The 17,577-nt window shown below is 45.3% G+C and overlaps 1 pseudogene; it reads right to left on the reverse strand.

The window, feature by feature from the left end:
* Positions 1–1,872: 1,872 nt before the first annotated feature.
* On the reverse strand, positions 1,873–8,779 carry LOC117887472 (annotated as a pseudogene).
* Positions 8,780–17,577: the final 8,798 nt, after the last annotated feature.

The following is a 17,577-nucleotide window of genomic DNA, read 5'->3' on the forward strand; positions in this document are numbered from 1 at the left end:
CTGAGGGCTGTGACACTTTGGTCTAATTTTAGTTGTTGGGTTTGGTGTTGGAGTACAGGAGATCAGACTGGATGATCTGGTCATTCCTTCTGGCCTTGAAATCTGTGACTCTGTGTTTTTATGGATGTGCAGGGATGGGAGAGGAGAAGGGGCCACACAGAACACAAACACTAGTAGAGTCCATGGCATTGCATTAGTACAACTGTCTGTGAGGCCCTGTCCTCCTGGCTGAGCAAGGTGACTCCTGCTCAGATGGAGCCCTTGAACTGTGTAGCTGTGCAGTGTCACTGTATAAACAACACCCATGGGCAGTGCGTGTTATGAGTCCCCTCTGTGCCGCACCTGAGGATCAGAGGCTGTTCCAGTGGCTGTCAGGCAGCCTGGCTGTTCAGCTCAAGCTGTAGACTCTCGTATTTTGGGCCCTAGATGTCTCTGTTTGAGTCCCCCGGGTGTCAGCCTAGCTTAGATGGTGACCCTCGCATACACACAAGCGGCCTGAGAATTTCAGGGGACCTTATTCCTGTACTAAGGAGAGGCTAATGTTGCCTACCAAGCTACTGCAGAACAGCAGTTCAAGTGAGACCTAAGAGGGGAGGGACTTCTTAGTGAGAGAAGGGGCAGGTTTATTCCCGGGTCATCTCTGACATGCCCATTCCTAGTCCCTCTGAACCCTGCAGACCGGAGATACATGACATGGGTAGGGGTGTGTGTTGGTAGCGCGGGTCAAAGTAACTTGTCATTGGGAAATGGTTTCCTCAACATGTTCATGACAGATGCTGCTATGTTTTTAGCTAAGTTAAACAATCTGCCAAAGGCTAGGAAAAATGTTACCCATTTCTGCCCTCAATTAGGTTGGCTAGTGACGCATAGCCAGAATACCGGACATTCTGGTATTTGCGGGAAAGCTGTGGCCACGCCCCGGCCTGCGTGGCCCTGCCAGCCAATGTGACCTTGATTGAATCCCTCATCCATGATACTGGACAAAAACATGACTGCAGACAAATCACAAAAAAAGAGGATTATCTGGCTTAAAACCAAATAAATAGCCAGCTACCTCAACCCACCATGCTCACCTCACCTGAACACCTTCTCCACGGCTTCTTAGATACCTCCTCTGCCAGGACTATGTGCCAACAAACTGGATCTCCTGCATTCTGTCCCAGAGGCACTGGTGGCGGGTATATTGTCCAACAGTGAATATTGTGGCTCCCTTCTGGAGTAGGGCCTAATGGAGTTAAAGGAGTCCTTGGGAGCTTGCGTTTAACTCCTCAGGACTTTTAGAAAATCCCATCCCTGCTCTTAGAATAACCTCCTATCTTCTCCCTAGACATGATGTCTCTGGGTTAAGTGTCAGACACATGGCCCTGGGCAAGTGAACTTGCTTTATAGGTGAAAAGTTCTCCAGGGCTCTCAGTTAAGGACCAAGCTATAATTCTAAAGCCTATTTTCAGTCTCTTTTTAAAGGTCCCTAGGGGATTGCGACCCTAGGTCCCATCAATGGAAAGTTTTGTGGAATATTCATAGCATTTAAATCCAGAAAAGACTATTAGATCACCCAGTCTGAGCCTTCTGACCTCCTATAGATCAAAGGGTATTTTCCCCTATCTTGAGCCCAATAAGTTATGTTTGATGAATGCATGTTCCAGAAGGGCATTCAGTCTCCATCTAAAGACATCAAGAGATGGAGAATCCACCACTAGCCTTGGTAAAAGCTACCAAGGTGAATTGGACGTGCAGACCCGATTGAAGGGAATTTTCAAAGCTAATTAGGGAATTTGATAGATTTGAAGTTCTGAGCCTTATTGTATTTGTTGTCCCATCATATGGTTTAGCATATGGCACAAGGGATTTTGCTGCTCTTTGATCATTTCCTCAATGGTAGTTGCCGTACTGGGAAGAGAAAAGAAGGCTGAGTGGGGACCTGATAAGTCTTCAAATATGTTATGGGCAGTTATAAAGTGGACGGTGATCTATTGTCTTCCATGTCCATTGAAGATAGAACAAGAAGTAATGGGCTGCATCTGCAGCAAGGGAGATTTAGGTAAGAGATTAAGAAAAGTTTTCTAACTCTAAGGACAGTTAAACTCTGAAATAGGCTGCCAAGGCAGGTTGTGGAATCCCCATCACTGAAGGCTTTAAGAACAGGTTGGACAAGCACCTGTCAGGGCTCGTCTATGTTTACTATGTCCTGCATAAGCTTCTCGAGGTCCTTTTCAGCCCCACCTTTCTATGGTTCTGTGATTCTGTAACATACCTACAAAATACAGGAGTTCACTTTTTTCTATTAGTTGAGCTGGCGCCAGCCGTGGAATCAGCAGAGATATGGGCATGTTCTTCAAAGGGGAGGGCTATTTTTTCCAGGAATTTAAGATGGGATTTCAAAGAGGCAGCACCTGATTCCCCTTGGCTTTCAGTCCCTCCCAGCCCGGCATTTCTGTGATTCTATGATCTCTGGTGGATTTCAAAGATCATGAGTCAATGGACCCACAGCAGCATACCAGGTTATCATTGCCCAGTATAGATACCTGCACTTTGTCACCTAAGGACTGGTTTTCAAAGGTGTTTAGGTGCCTGGTAGGTTTTTATAAAGCATCTAGGTGTCCAAAACTCATTGATTTCAATGGGATTTAGATGCCTAGTTCCCTTTGAAAAACCCATTGGTGCCTGGATCCGTAAACAGACCCAGGCGTGGTGACCTGCAGTGCGGCAGCACCTAATTTTTAGGCACCTAGAAAATCACTGGGAGAACAATGAGCCCCCAAGCTCCCTATATGACGAATAGGGTGAGACAGGCAGCCACAAAAACCAGTATGCTAGGAGGGGAGGCGACTGAGCTAGCCGATGGGAGATGCCGAGGAGAGTAGTGTTTACTAGCTCAGACAGATGGCTAAGTGCAGTCAGGCCCCTGTGTCTGCTAGAGAACCTCGAACCAGGGGAAGATAGGCGCATGGTCCATCTGGGGCCTGATCTGGTTGTACCCACTACTTGATGACATCAAATGGATCCTCCCATCTAATCAAACATACCTCGCCCTCCCTAAACACCATTCACCAAAAACATCTGCAACATAGAAACTAATCAACCAACCAACAAAATACAGTACATCCTCACTATAACGAATCCCTGGGGATCCAAGCCATTTGTTCGTTAATTCCAGGGGTTCATTATAGCAAAAGAGCCCTACTGATGGGGGCAGCGGCTGACACCTTGAACCCCATGGCCATGGCGGACGCTGACAGCTCTTCTGGCCCTGAGTCGCTAGTGGGGGCAGAGAGCTCCTCTGGCCTCGGGGCCACAGCAGAGGTAGAATTTTTATTCCTCACCCTGAAAAAAGGAGAAGAGCCAGAGACCTCATGTGTAACTTTGATATGGTAACTGATTATATGTGGAAAGTGCTCTGATACCATAGCAATGGATGACAGTAAAAAAGCCTCAGATGGATCAATCGATCAATAGATAGAGGGGTATGTATGGGGATGGATGGGTAGCTAGACATGATAATTTCATGGAGGATAGGTCCATCAATGGCTATTAACCAAGAGGGTCAGGCATGCAACCCTGTGCTCTGGGTGACCCTAAGCTTCTGACTGCCAGATGCTGGAATTGGACTACACAGGAGGGGTCACTCAATAATTGTCCTGTTCTGTTCATTCTGTCTGAATCATCTGATATTGTCCACTATGTGAAGACAGAGTATTTATATGTGCAAATTTATAGTAACTCCATTGACCTGAGTGCAGTTTTTCTAGCTATTTACCAGTGTAAATACCTCAGTGTGCATAAATGGATTGCATGTTATGTTCTCATGGATACAATAATATCAAGAGTTGATTATGTTTATAAAGAAACACTGAATGAGACGATGGTCATGGGAGAGAGATGGTCATTTTATTTTTTAGAGAATAGCCTTGACTCAATCATTTTCCACAGGGCAGCTTCCATATACTTTTTCCTCATGCTATAAATGATCGGATCCATAATGGGAGGCACCACAGAATAAAAAGGGTTTGTCTACACTACGGGATTAATCCGAATTTACAGAATTCGAATTTTGGAAACAGATTGTATAAAGTTGAATGTATGCGGCCACACTAAGCACATTAATTCGGCCATGTGCGTCTATGCACCGGGGCTAGCGTCGATTTCCAGAGCGTTGCACTGTGGGTAGTTATCCCATAGCTATCCCACAGTTCCCACAATCTCCCCCGTCCATTGGAATTCTGGGTTGAGATCCCAGTGCCTGATGGGGCAAAAAACATTGTCGCAGGTGGTTCTGGGTACAGCCTCACCCCTCCCTCCATGAAAGCAATGGCAGACAACTGTTTCGCGCCTTTTTTCCTGGGTGAACACTGCAGACGCCATACCACGGTAAGCATGGAGCCCGCTCAGCTCAAGACAGCAGTCATGAACACTGTAACCACCTCGCGCATTCCCGTGCAGTTTATGCTGAACCAGGACCAGAAAAACGAGGCAAGGAGGAGGCGGGGATGGCAGCGCAGTGATAAGAGTGATGAGGAAATTGACATGGACACGGAATTCTCTCAAACTGCGGGCCCCGGTGCTTTGGAGATCATGTTGTTAATGGGGCAGGTTCTATCCATGGAATGCGAATTCTGGGCCCGGGAAACAAGCACAGACTGGTGGGACCGCATAGTATTGCAGGTGTGGAATGATTCCCAGTGGCTGCGAAACTTTCGCATGCGTAAGGGCACTTTCATGGAACTTTGTGACTTGCTGTCCCCTGCCCTGAAACGCCAGAATACCAAGATGAGAGCAGCTCTCACAGTTGAGAAGCGAGTGGCAATAGCCCTGTGGAAGCTTGCAACGCCAGACAGCTACCGGTCAGTCGGGAATCAATTTGGAGTGGGCAAATCTACTGTGGGGGCTGCTGTGATGCAAGTAGCCAAAACAATCACTGAGGTGCTGCTACGAAGGGTAGTGACTCTGGGAAATGTGCAGGTCATTTTGGATGCCTTTACTGCAATGGGATTCCCTAACTGTGGTGGGGCGATAGATGGAACCCATATCCCTATCTTGGCACCGGAGCACCAGGGTACCTGGTACATAAACCGCAAGGGGTATTTTTCAATGGTGCTGCAAGCACTGGTGGATCACAAGGGATGTTTCACCAACATCAACGTGGGCTGGCCGGGAAGGGTTCATGATGCTCGTGTCTTCAGGAACACTACTCTGTTTAAACGGCTGCAGTAAGGGACTTACTTCCCAGAACAGAAAATAACCATTGGGGATGTTGAAATGCCAATAATTATTATTGGGGAACCAGCCTACCCCTTAATGCCAGACCTCAGGCAAACCAATATCGCCATTGTTATTTCTGCTTGCTGTGTGCTCCACAATCTCTGTGAAAGTAAGGGGGAGACCTTTATGGCATGGTGGGAGGCTGAGGCAAATCGCCTGGCTGCTAATTACACACAGCCAGACACCAGGGTGATTAGAAGAGCACACCAGGAAGCGCTGTGCATCATAGAAGCTTTGAAAACCAGTTTCATGACTGGCCAGGCTACAGTGTAAAATTTCTGTTTGTTTCTCCTTGATGAAAACCCGCCCCCTTTATTGACTCATTCTCTGTAAGGAACCCACCCTCCCCCTTCGATCACAGCTTGCTTTCAAGGGAAATAAAGTCGCTATCATTTAAAAATCATTTATTCTTTATTAATTGATTATAAAAAGAGGGAGAAAACCCCGATGGGCTTTGGGAGGAGGATTGTCGGGAAGGAAGAGGCCACTAAAAAAAGGTTAAAAAAAATGACAGCCTTTTGCTTGGGCTGTCCACTGGGATGGAATGGGAGGGTGCACAGAGCCTCCCCCACTGCATTCTTACACGTCTGGGTTAGGAGGCTATGGAACATGGGGAGGGGGGAGGGGGCTTATACAGGGGCTGTAGCACCAGTCTGTGATCCTGCTGCCATTCCTGAAGCTCCACCAGATGCCGGTGCATCTCTGTTTGCTCACGCAGCAGCCCTAGTGTTGCATCTTGTCTCCTCTGATCTTCCTGCCACCACCTCTCATCTCGAGCGTCTCGCCTCTCCTCACATTGGTCCCTCCTGTCCTCACGTTCACTGGCATCTTTCCTGTACTTTGAAACGGTGTCCTTCAACTCATTCAGATGAGCTCTTTCACTGAGGGTGGATTCCATGATTTCCGTGAACATCTCGTCTCGCGTCCTCTTTTTCCGATGCCTTATCTGAGATAGCCTTCGGGATGGGGGAGGGAGGCTTGAAAAATTTGCAGCTGCTGGAGGGAGAGGAAAAAGAAGAGATTTTTTTAAAAAGATACATTTTACAGAACAATGCTTATACTTTTTCACGGTAAAAAACACTATTCACGTTACATAGCACAAGTGATTTCTGTGCAAGGTCGCATTTTGCCTCTTAATATTGAGTGCCTGTGGCTTTGCTGCTAGAGATCACAGACGCAGGTCTGGGCAACAGAATTCGGCTTTCATGCAGCCATGGTAAGCCATTGTCTTTCGGCTTCTGGGCCCTCCTTTCCCACATACCAAGCAAAGCCCGTTGAGCGCTGCGGTTCTCCTGTTAACCTTCAGCAGCAGAAAACAAACTAAACCCCCACCCCATCCAATTCTCTGGGATGATCGCTTTATCCGTCCCCCCACCGCATGGCTGGTATCAGGGATGATCCCTGCTAGCCAAACACAAAAAGCTCAGGGCCAATTCCCCCCGATACACACACGCTTGGCTAACGGCAGGGAAAGATTTCTTTTCAGCCACAGGCAAACAGCCCAGTAGGAATGGCCACCTCTGTCCCCTTAATTAAATTCCCATATTTCAACCAGGATACCATGAGCGATATCACTCTCCTGAGGATTACACAGCGAGACAAAGAACGGATGTTGCTTGAATGCCAGCAAACACTGGGACATTATGCTGCCAGGCTTTGTCATGCAATGATACCAAATTACTTGCTACTAGCATGGCATGGTCAAGTGTCCTACCATGGAGGACGGAGTAAGGCTGCACGGCCCAGAAACCTTGTGGCAAGGCTTTTGGAGTACCTCCAGGAGAGCTTCATGGAGATGTCCCTGGAGGATTTCCGCTCCATCCCCAGACAAGTTAACAGACTTTTCCAGTAGCTGTACTGGCCGCAAATGCATCCCAAGTCCTCAGGGCAAAGTAATCATTAAAAAACACTTGCTTTTAAAACAAGTTTTATATTTTAAAAGGTAAACTCATCTGAGGTCCCTTCCATGCAGTCATGGTCTTGGATACTGGCTTGGGAGTGTAATTCAGTCAGGCTGAGAATAAGATCCTTGCTGTTGGGGACAACGGAGTTCTGTGTGCTCTCTGCAAGCTCGTCCTCCTCCTCCTCCTCCTCCTCCTCTTCCCCATCCGCAGAATCCTCAGGTGTGGCTGATGAGATTACCCCCACCTCAGAATCCACGGTCAGAGGTGGGTAAATGGTGGCAGCCCCCCCTAGAATTTCATGCAGCTTGGCGTAGAAGTGGCATGTCCGTGTCTTTCACGACCATTTGCCTCCTTTGTTTTTTGATAGGCTTGTTTGAGCTTCTTGACTTTCACGCAGCACTGCTCTGAGTCCCTATTGTGGCCTCTCTCCATCATGCCCTTGGAGATTTTTTCAAAAGTTTTGGCATTTCGTCTTTTCGAACAAAGTTCTGCTAGCACTGAATCCTCTCCCCATATAGCGATCAGATCCAGTACTCCCGTACGGTCCATGCTGGTGCTCTTTTTTGATTATCGGCCTGCATGGTTACCTGTGCTGATGAGCTCTCTGTGGTCACCTGTGCTCTCCATGCTGCTCAAACAGGAAATAAAATTCAAATGTTTGCATGGCTTTTCCTGTCTACCTGGCCAGTACATCCGAGTTCAGATTGCTGTCCAGGTCAGTCACAATGGTGCACTGTGGGATAGCTCCCTGAGGTCAATAACATCGAATTGTGGCCAGAGTAACCCTAATTCAAAATGGCAATATCGATTTTGGCACTACTCCGCTAGTCAGGGAGGAGTACAGAAATCGATTTTAAGAGCCCTTTATTTTGAAAAAATGGCTTCATTGTGTGGACGGGTGCAGGGTTAATTTGATTTAACAATACTAAATTTGAATTAAACTCATAGTGTAGACCAGGCCAAAGAGTCACCATGAGATCCAGACCTGAGATTGAGCTGGAGGTGGGTTTAATATAGGCAAAACTAGCAGTGCAAACAAACACAGAGACCACAATGAGGTGAGGGAGGCAAATGGAGAAGGCTTTATGCTGGCCCTGCTCAGAGGGAATTCTCAGCACTGTTTTGAAGATCAGAACATAAGACACAATTATAAAAACAAAGTAGATAAAGGAAAAGTACACACTAAAGGCAATAGCCCCAGTTTCACTGAGATATGAGTCATAAGAAGCAAGTTTGAGGAGCTGGGGGATTTCACAGAAGAACTTATCCATCTCATTGTCTCCATAAAAGATTATTGCAAATGTGTTCCCAGTGTGCAGTGCAGAACTGAGAACCCCACTGATCCAGATACTGACTGCCATTTGGTCACAAGCTCTCATGTTCATCATTGACTTGTAGTGCAGTGGTTGTCACATGGCGATGTACTGGTAGTACGCCATGATGGTCAGTAAGCGAAGCTCAGCTGTAGTGGAGAAAAGGAAGAGAAAGACTTGGGCAATGCATCCGTAATACGAAATGGCCCTGCTGCTCACGAGGGAATTGGCCATGGAATTTGGGACGATGATGGAAATGGAGGAAAGGTCTAGGATGGAAAGATTCATTAGGAAGAAATACATGGGTGTGTGAAGATGGTGGTCGAGGGTATGGCTGTGATTATGAGAAATTTCCCGTCAAGGCTGCCAGATAAATCACTAGAAACACCATGAAATGAAAATTCTGCAGCTCCCGAATGTCAGAGAATTCCAGGAGAAGGAACTCAGTCATGGTTATTTGGTTGGACATATTCTTCCTCAGTACATCATGTGATGACTGTGGAGGGAAGTACAAAGGCAATGGCCAGGGTTCAGCTGCAGTCACTATAGGCCTTGCTGGAGCCCTAGGCATAACTAACAGTATGAACCAAAGACTGGAAACCAAACTAGGCCTGACCTTGGCAGAATAGTAACACACCAGGTATCGACTAACCAAGTAAGCACATTCCTGATCGGAGAGCATGGTACAAGAACACCCAGAGTTCTCAAATTCCCAAGAGGTGATACAGGAGCACACCGACCCCTTGAAAAATAAGGAGTGGAGGACAGGATAATAGGTGAGGAAGTTTTGTTTTACCCAGCAGGTACAAGGTATAGGGCTGATAACTAACAACGTGTGGAGTGTAATATGTAATTTGTCTCTATGAATGTATAAAAGGAGAAGTCATGGTGGGGGCATCTTTGTATCGGCCGAGGGCACAGGATCCTATTATGTTGACTGAGCCTTTACCTTGACATGGGCATACATGTGTTAGTGCCCCTGTGACCTGTTGGACAGGGTGCTGGTACCGTGCTTTGCTGACAATAAACCTGGCTGAGCACCTTTGACACCGAACTGAGACTGTGGTCTCTCTTTATGAACAACATTGACGTCTGCTGAATCTGCCAGCATTGTTGCACACCAGATATGGTGCTAGAGTAGGAGGTCTGGGTTGTGGTCCTCTTGATCTCCTCCAAGTCCACCTGTCCTCCATATCAGGATAGAAGGGCAAAACTCACAGTGGAGGAAATTCTGATCTCAGGGATGAAGCCAAAGACTTCAGCTTTACTCTGCTGCTACTGAGATTCATGTCTGACCCTACCAGAGTCTTGCTTGATTAAATACGGATAAGTAACTCAAAATTTTGCTCCTAAATAGGTTAGTTCAGCACTTTATAAACATAGATCAATACATCAGCTGCAGATATTCCAAACCCAATTGTCTTCTTTGATGCTCCTTAGAGAAAGGCAAAAATGCCACCCAGAAATAAGGACCTGGATCCAATACACGTTATGAATATTCCTATCATTCACAACATGCATTTGACCACAAAACATCTCTACGGTGGTAAGTAAAATAACCCACCACACTGCTTTGGTCTCACTCTAGGAGAAGGCAGGCCCTGTGCAGATTTTAAAAAGTTGCCACTTTTCCACCAAAGATAGGTAATAATAATATTCGGTGTGTTCTGAGGGCAATATAAATAAAGACTCTCATGTAGGAGAAATGACAGCAGCCCTACACATTCCTCGAATATCACAGTGATGGATATAGTTCAGAACTCTGTCAATTTTGCTGAATATGTAATTGTTGTGTTAATTTTTCCATAACCAACCTCCCATATTGTTTTGAAGCATTCCTCGATAGTTGGACTATTTTTCTTTTCCCATTGAGGGGTTATTAATAGCTCAGCAGTTACTGTCAGATCAGAGGTTAATTTTTAATTTCCTTTTGTGTGACAGGAAGCACCCAGAGGATCACCAAAGGTTATTAGGTAATAAATATCCAACAATTGGGTCATTTTGTTACAGATTGCTTCCAATACTCTCTAATGATGGGACATGCCCAATGCATCAAATCTCCTCCTTCACCACAATTATTCGAAAATTTATCCCCATTTAGTCTGTATATATATTTTTAACCTGGCTGCGTGAGGTACCATTCAAACAGTATTTTGAATAAAAAATTCTTGTATTATGCTACAGAATGAGGTTGCTGGCCCTCTTTTCCAGATCAAACCCCATTCCTCTGCACACTGTTTTTTTTTAAACTGTTTCTCAAAGGTCAGGTTATCTAAACCATTAATAATTTTTCTTGATCTCCTCTGAACTCTCTCCAATCTGTCTACATATTTCTTAAAGTGTGGCACCCAGAACCGGACACAGTACTGCACGTGAGGCCTCACCAGTGCCAAGTAGAGTGGGACAATTACCTCCCGTGTCTTACATATGACACTCTTTTTAATACACCCCAAATGATATCAACCATTTTTACAACTACATCACATTGTTGACTCATATTCAATTTGTGATCCACTCTAGCCCCGAGATCCTTTTCAGCAACGCCAATACCTAGCCAGTTATTCCCCATTTTGGAGTTGTATATTTGATTTTTCCTTGGTAAGAGAAGAACTTTGCACTTGTCTTTAATGAATTTCTTCTTGTTGATTTTAGATCAATTCTCCAATTTGTCATGGTCATTTTGAATTCTCATCCTGTCCTCCACAATGTTTGCAACCCCTCCCAGCTTAGTGTCATATGCAAGTTTTATAAGCATATTCTCTCCTACGTTATCCAAGTCATAAATTAAAAGATTGAATAATGGCCTTAAAAATACCACCAGCAAAGTGTTGTAGGTTTTGATCATAAAGCTATGGGTGGAGATTTTCACGTAGGGGACTGGGAAGTCCAATTCCAATTAAAACTAATAGGAATTTTGGTGGCCAAATATTTATAGGCAACCTTGAAAATCCTATCACTGGTCATGTTAGGCCCACCATGAACATAAAATAGCCTACATCACCAAGAGTGAGGAGGAGATGCGTAACTTTGAGGTGTTGCCTAATACAGCTTAAATCTCCTGGATTTAGTTTTAATAGATCTGGTCAAAAAATGGGGAAGAGGATCAGAATTCTTACTCCACTAAAACAATTCAAACTTTCTTTAAATAATTCATAGTAATTTAGAATTTTGTGAGGTTTTTGGATAATTTTTTACCCCATTTTTGGTGGAGTTCAAATTAGATTAATAGATTCCAAGGCCAGCAGGGACCATAGTGACTGTCTATACTGGACTGGATGGTCCAAACGTCTGACCCAGTTAGACAGTTCCTATGATAAGCAAATGCTGTCAAATAAAATTTCAATGAATGTTGCACCCACATCAAGTCAAATGCATTTAATTTAGTTTTAATTACTCATTATTAATGCTGGTTAAAAATGAAAATTATATTTTTGTGGGAAATGTCATTGTTTTGTTTTCATAGAAACATCCCATAATATTGCTTTTGGTTGTGGGGTTGGAGAAAAAATGAAACTGCAGACTGAAAAGTGTTTATTTTACATTAAACTTCTCTAATAAAACAGCAAGTTTATTGGTAAAAAATTTCTAGTTTTGGGAAGAGATTTCTGATATTGAAAACTTTCCCACAAAAACCTGAAAAAATATGCAAAAAAGTTTTCCATTTCCAGATTTTCATAAAAACAAAACCGACAAACAAAAACCCATAGAAAAATGAGAGGCCTATTACATTAGGTAAGACACAGTCTCCGCCCAAAGGAGCTTAAAGTAGAAAAGACAGAAAAAGGGTGGGAGGAAAAGACAGCCCCAGGGAATGACTTTCCCAAATGTAACACAGCAGGTCAGGGGCAGGGCTAGGAATTGATGCCAGAAGTTTGGAGTACATTCCTGTGTGCCCTTAGTATTTGCATCACAATCTTTCCTCCAGATGCTGCTGCCTAATTTTAATCGCGATTGTCTTAGTTTCTGGAAACTCTTTAGAGAAATAAAGGGCCAGAGAAATTAATTGTTGCCTCTGGGCTGTTGAGGATTCCAGGGACTGAGTCCCACAAGCCCTTTGAAAACATATATGGATTCCTGCAGCACCAAGGTTTTTGACACACAGCTCATCTGCAGAGAGCACAGATCTCACTGTATTTGCAGCAGCTCAGCCTCAGCATGAGGGGGGAACAGCCTCTCATAATACAGTGATAGAGCATTGGATAGAGAGATTGATCGATAGAGCGGTGTGCCTGGGGCTAGAAAAAGAGGGGTAACCAATTGCAGTCTGTAGCTGGAGGAGAAAAGACATCTCAGTCTGGGAGGATTCCACACAGACCGCCACTGTAAGTTTGCTCTTGCAATGAAATATATTTGGGGATTACAGAGTGGCACTTTAAGGACGAAATGGAAAGTGCCAATATTTTTTTTATAGTTTCACTCTTAGCTTAATTTGGGCATGGGAAACTGAGGCAGTCCAAAGCATCTACCTTAGGAAAGAGGGGGCAGAATATTTGTGCCTCAGTTTTCTTCTATTGGGAGTGGGGGAATTGATCAAATTGACACACATATATTTTAGAATGGATCGAGGATTTACATTAAAATTGTCCAAAAATTGTAACAAACACTATCAGCTCGTTGTTGCTTTTCTCTCTGTATACATTAGTTTCTTGTTATTTCTGTCTATCTGTCTGTTTATACTTTTCTCTCTATATTAGTTTGTTTATACTTCTCTATCTACCTGTTAGTTTGAGTTCGTTTTTTCTCTCTCACTCTCTGTATCAATTCTTTTCTTACTTGTGTCTCTCTGTTAGTTTGTTGTTAGATCTATCAAACTATCTATCTATCTAGCATCAGTTTGTGTCTAGTTCTTAGTTTATTGTTTCATCTGTCTATTAGATTTCTGCAAAGGTAGTTGAGTCAAGTGGGTTAGCAGTAGTGGGGACGAGGAGCCTGGATTCAATCCCCAACTCTGGAAACGGAGTGGGGTCAAGTGGGTAAGAGTAGCAAGGACTGAGAGCCAGGACTCCTGTGTTTTATATGTGACCCTGGGAGGAAATTCAGTCCAGTGTGTAGAGGAGCCAGAACTGGGGGGTTCTATTTGTGCCTATCACAAGGACTTTGGGACAGACCGCCCTCATAACTTGAAGCTGAGTGGTTAGGGCACTTGGCTATCCTGTGACAGGCTCAGGTTCAATCCTTCTCTCTGACTGATGATAAGAAGTGATTTGAATTCCCACTTTACAGGACAGTGCCTGCGCTGCTGGGCTACAGGCTGTTCTGAAATGAGACTTTCTCAGTCTCTCCTGCTTAAGGTGAACAGACAAAAAGTGTCAAAAATTGGGACAGTGGGTTGGAGGTACTAGGAGCCTATATAAGAAAAAGACCCCAAAACCGGGACTGTCCCTATAAAATCGGAATATCTGGTCACCCTATTCCTGTTGTAGCTGCTCCATTTTCTATCAATAATTAAATAGTCATTGGAGCAGGGACTTGAACTTGACTCTTCCAGATACCAGGTGAGTGCCCCAACTACCACGCTGGAGAATCACTCTCACGCACGTTCGCTGGCCCAATGACTCTCCATTGTCAATCACAGCAGTCATTCCTCATGGCAGTGGAGAGTCACTGGGAGAGAGGATGAGATGCAGTTTGATGTAGTGGTTTGTGGAGGGAGTTGAAACACCTCACTTTTGTTCCCAGCTCTGAGAGGGAGTTGATTCCAGTGGGTAGAGTGAGAACTCCTGGCCTGTATTTCCAGCTCCGGGATGCGTGTTGCATTCAATGGGTTAGAGCAGGGGGCAAACTGGGAGTCAGGACTCCTGGGTTCTCTTCCAAGCTCTGGAGGGTGTTTAGTTGAGTGGTTCGAGTATCAGGAGGGGAACAGGAAGGTCTGTCTCCCACAGCAAGCGTGGAAATCAGGCTAGAATGGGGGACTGAGCATCGGAACTCCTGAGCTGCATTCCTGACTAGAGTTCACTGTATAATTATTTAGAGCAGTTAAATGGGGAGTAATTCTATATTATGCAGTGAAATTACCACACATTCGCAGCAGTGCCCTGACAGCAGAATCTGGCCAGCCAGAACCCCGATTCCCCTCGGTAAGCTAAGCATAGTAACATTTATACAACGTTATCCAGTGTTCGCGCACATCTGGGTGACAGAGGTATACAAATACCTTAAAAGCAATAGTTCCTAATTCTCCTCTCCATCACCTTGGTGTAAATCAGGAGTAACTCCACTGGAATCAGTGGGGCTGTTTTCCCCATCTTCATTCCCATATTACACCAATCTTCACAAGCTAAAGGTCTGACTCAAGAAAATTAAGGTGTTTTTAAAAAGCAGAGTTATTTTACTGATGTAATCCTGGCCCTTGCTCTTGTCCCTCCCTCTACAACCATCACACGATGTCCTGAGAAAGGAAATGTCCAGCTGAACCACGCTGACCGAGTTCCTTCTCCTGGGATTCTCTGATTTTCAGGAGCTGCAGATTTTGAACTTTGTGGTGTTTCTACTGATTTACCTGGCAGCCATGACAGGGAATCTTCTTATCGTCATGGTCATAGCCTTCGACCACCACCTTCACACAATCTGGAAGGCAGGTGCTAGATTCCCTTTTTGAATATTAGCTAAATCTGGAAAGGAAAAGTCAATTTATGCTTCCATGGCTCAGAAGTGGAAATCCTCCTAAGTGCCTGGTACTGTACCTAAAGCTGCCCAGGTCCACAGCCTCCCATCCCTTACCTTTTATTTTAAATTTTAGTGGGATCCATGTACCTCCCTTGCTAGGCTTCAGATAGAGAGGGGGCACTGTCCATTTAGTCCACCCAATTTCTTCTTTGGGGGCTGCAAGGTTAGGTCACACCAGTATCCCTAATCCAGTCTGAGGAAGTCTTCTGAAGTGGATATCTGGGCAAAGCCTTCTGCTCCTTGGGCACACTTGTTCCCTGTTCACAGTTCCACCCCTTTCGACTCACAGCAACCTGCAGCATGGTTCAGCTACCTCACTCCCTACCCCTCCCTTTCCTCTTGATAGCTGCCAAGGGATTGCTGGGAAATGTAGTTCTTTCCCTGCTCCAGGGCTGGCTCTATAGGCAGGGAGCTGGCCACAGAACTACAGCTCCCGGGGTCCCGTTGGGTCTCAGTTCCCATTCTGGATCCCCAGCTGCTCCATGTCTCCGCTTCTGCAGGGTTGTGAGAGGGGAGGAAGTGAGTTTAAAAAAAAAAAAAAGATGGTCCAAATGCCGCTGTGCAAATGTGCCGCCCCAAGCACCTGCTTGTTTTGCTGGTGCCTAGAGCGAGCCCTGGGCTCAGGGAGGAAGTTCAGTCCAGTGTGTAGAGGGGAGGAACCAGAACTGGGGGGTTCTATATCTTTCTCTCATAAGGACTGTGAGACTCATAACTTGAAGCTGAGTGGTTAGGGCACTTGGCTGGCCTGTGACATACTCAGATTCAATGCCTCCCTCTGATTGATGATGAGAAGGGATTTGAATTCTCACTTTACAGGACAGTGCCTGAGCAGCTAGGCTATGAGCTGTTCTGAAATGAGACTGTCTCAGTCTCTCCTGTTGAAGCTGCTCCACTTTGTATCAAGAATTAAATAGTCATTGGAGCAGGGACTTGAACTTGGCTCTACCAGACACCAGGTGAGTGCCCCACGTACCACACTGGAGAATCATTCTCACGCCCCTACCCTGGACCAATGACTCTCCATTGTCACTCCCAGCAGTCATTCCTGATTGCAGTGGAGAGTCACTGGGACAGAGGCTCAGATGCACTCTGACATAGTCATTTGAGGAATGAACTGGGAGTCATGACACCTCACTTGTGTTCCTAGCTCTGGGAGGGAGGTGAGTCCAGTGGGTAGAGCAAGAACTCCTGGCCTGTATTTCCAAATCCTGGAGGCGTGTTGCATTTAGTGGGTTAGAGCAGGGGTCAATCTGGGAGTCAGGACTCCTGGGTTCCCTTCCAAGCTCTGGAAGGGAGTTTAGTTGAGTGATTAGAGAAGCAGGAGGGGAGCTGGAATGTCGGTCTCTCGCAGCTAGTATGGAAATCTGGCTAGAATGGGGGACGAAGCATCGGAACTCTTGAGCCGTATTCACGATTTGCGTTTACAGCATAATTATGGCTGGGTTGGTCACCTCCATGAGAGATGCTGCTCCCATTTAGAGCAGTATAAATGGGAAGTAATTCCATGGCATGCAGTGAAATTACCCCACATTCAAAGCAATGCCCCTGACAGCAGAATCTGGCCATCCAGACACCCGATTCCCCTCAGTAAACTGAGGATAGTAACATTTATACACTGTTATCCAGAGTTCACCCACCTCTGGTTAACAGAGGTATACAAATTTCTCAAAAGCAATTGTTCCAATTTCTCCACTTCATCACCTTAGTGTAAATTAAGAGTAACTGGTGTGGTGTCCATTGAGCTGATTCTACTTTCTCTCACTCCAGTGTAATTCAGGAGTAACTCCATTGGAGTCAGTGGAACTGTTTTCCCCATCCTCATTCCCATATTACACCAATCTTCACAGGCTAAGGGTCTGACTCAAGGAAATTAAGGTGGTTTTCACAAAAGGAGAGTTATTTTACTGATCTAATCCTGGCCCTTGCTCTTGTCCCTCCCTCTGCAACCATCACACGATGTCCTGAGAAAGAAAATCTCCAACCGAACCACCATGACCGAGTTCCTTCTCCTGGGATTCTCTGATGTTCGGGACCTGCTGATTTTGCACTTTGTGGGGTTTCTAGTGATGTATTTGGCAGCCCTGGTGGGGAATCTTCTTATTTCATGGCCATCACTTTCGATCCCACAATCCAATCCTGATTTCAAAGTTGTCAGTGATGGAATCTACAAAATAAGTAATTAATAATAAACTAAGTGAGATATTCAAAGGGGATTAATGGAGCTGGGCACTCCTCTCCAGTGGAAAGCCAATGGGATTTCGGCACACAATGAGAGCATGCAGTTACTTTGGATAAGATAAAACTCTATGAGGGGTAAAATAGACCATTCACAAGCTGATGATGATGTGTCCGCCATGGGCACGTTATTCGAGAATTGTCCTCTATAGGGCTTCATAGACTTTCCTCTGAATCAGGTGTACTGGCCATTGTCAGGG

Source organism: Trachemys scripta, chromosome 14, assembly GCF_013100865.1.
Source record: "Trachemys scripta elegans isolate TJP31775 chromosome 14, CAS_Tse_1.0, whole genome shotgun sequence".
NCBI lineage: Eukaryota > Metazoa > Chordata > Testudines > Emydidae > Trachemys > Trachemys scripta.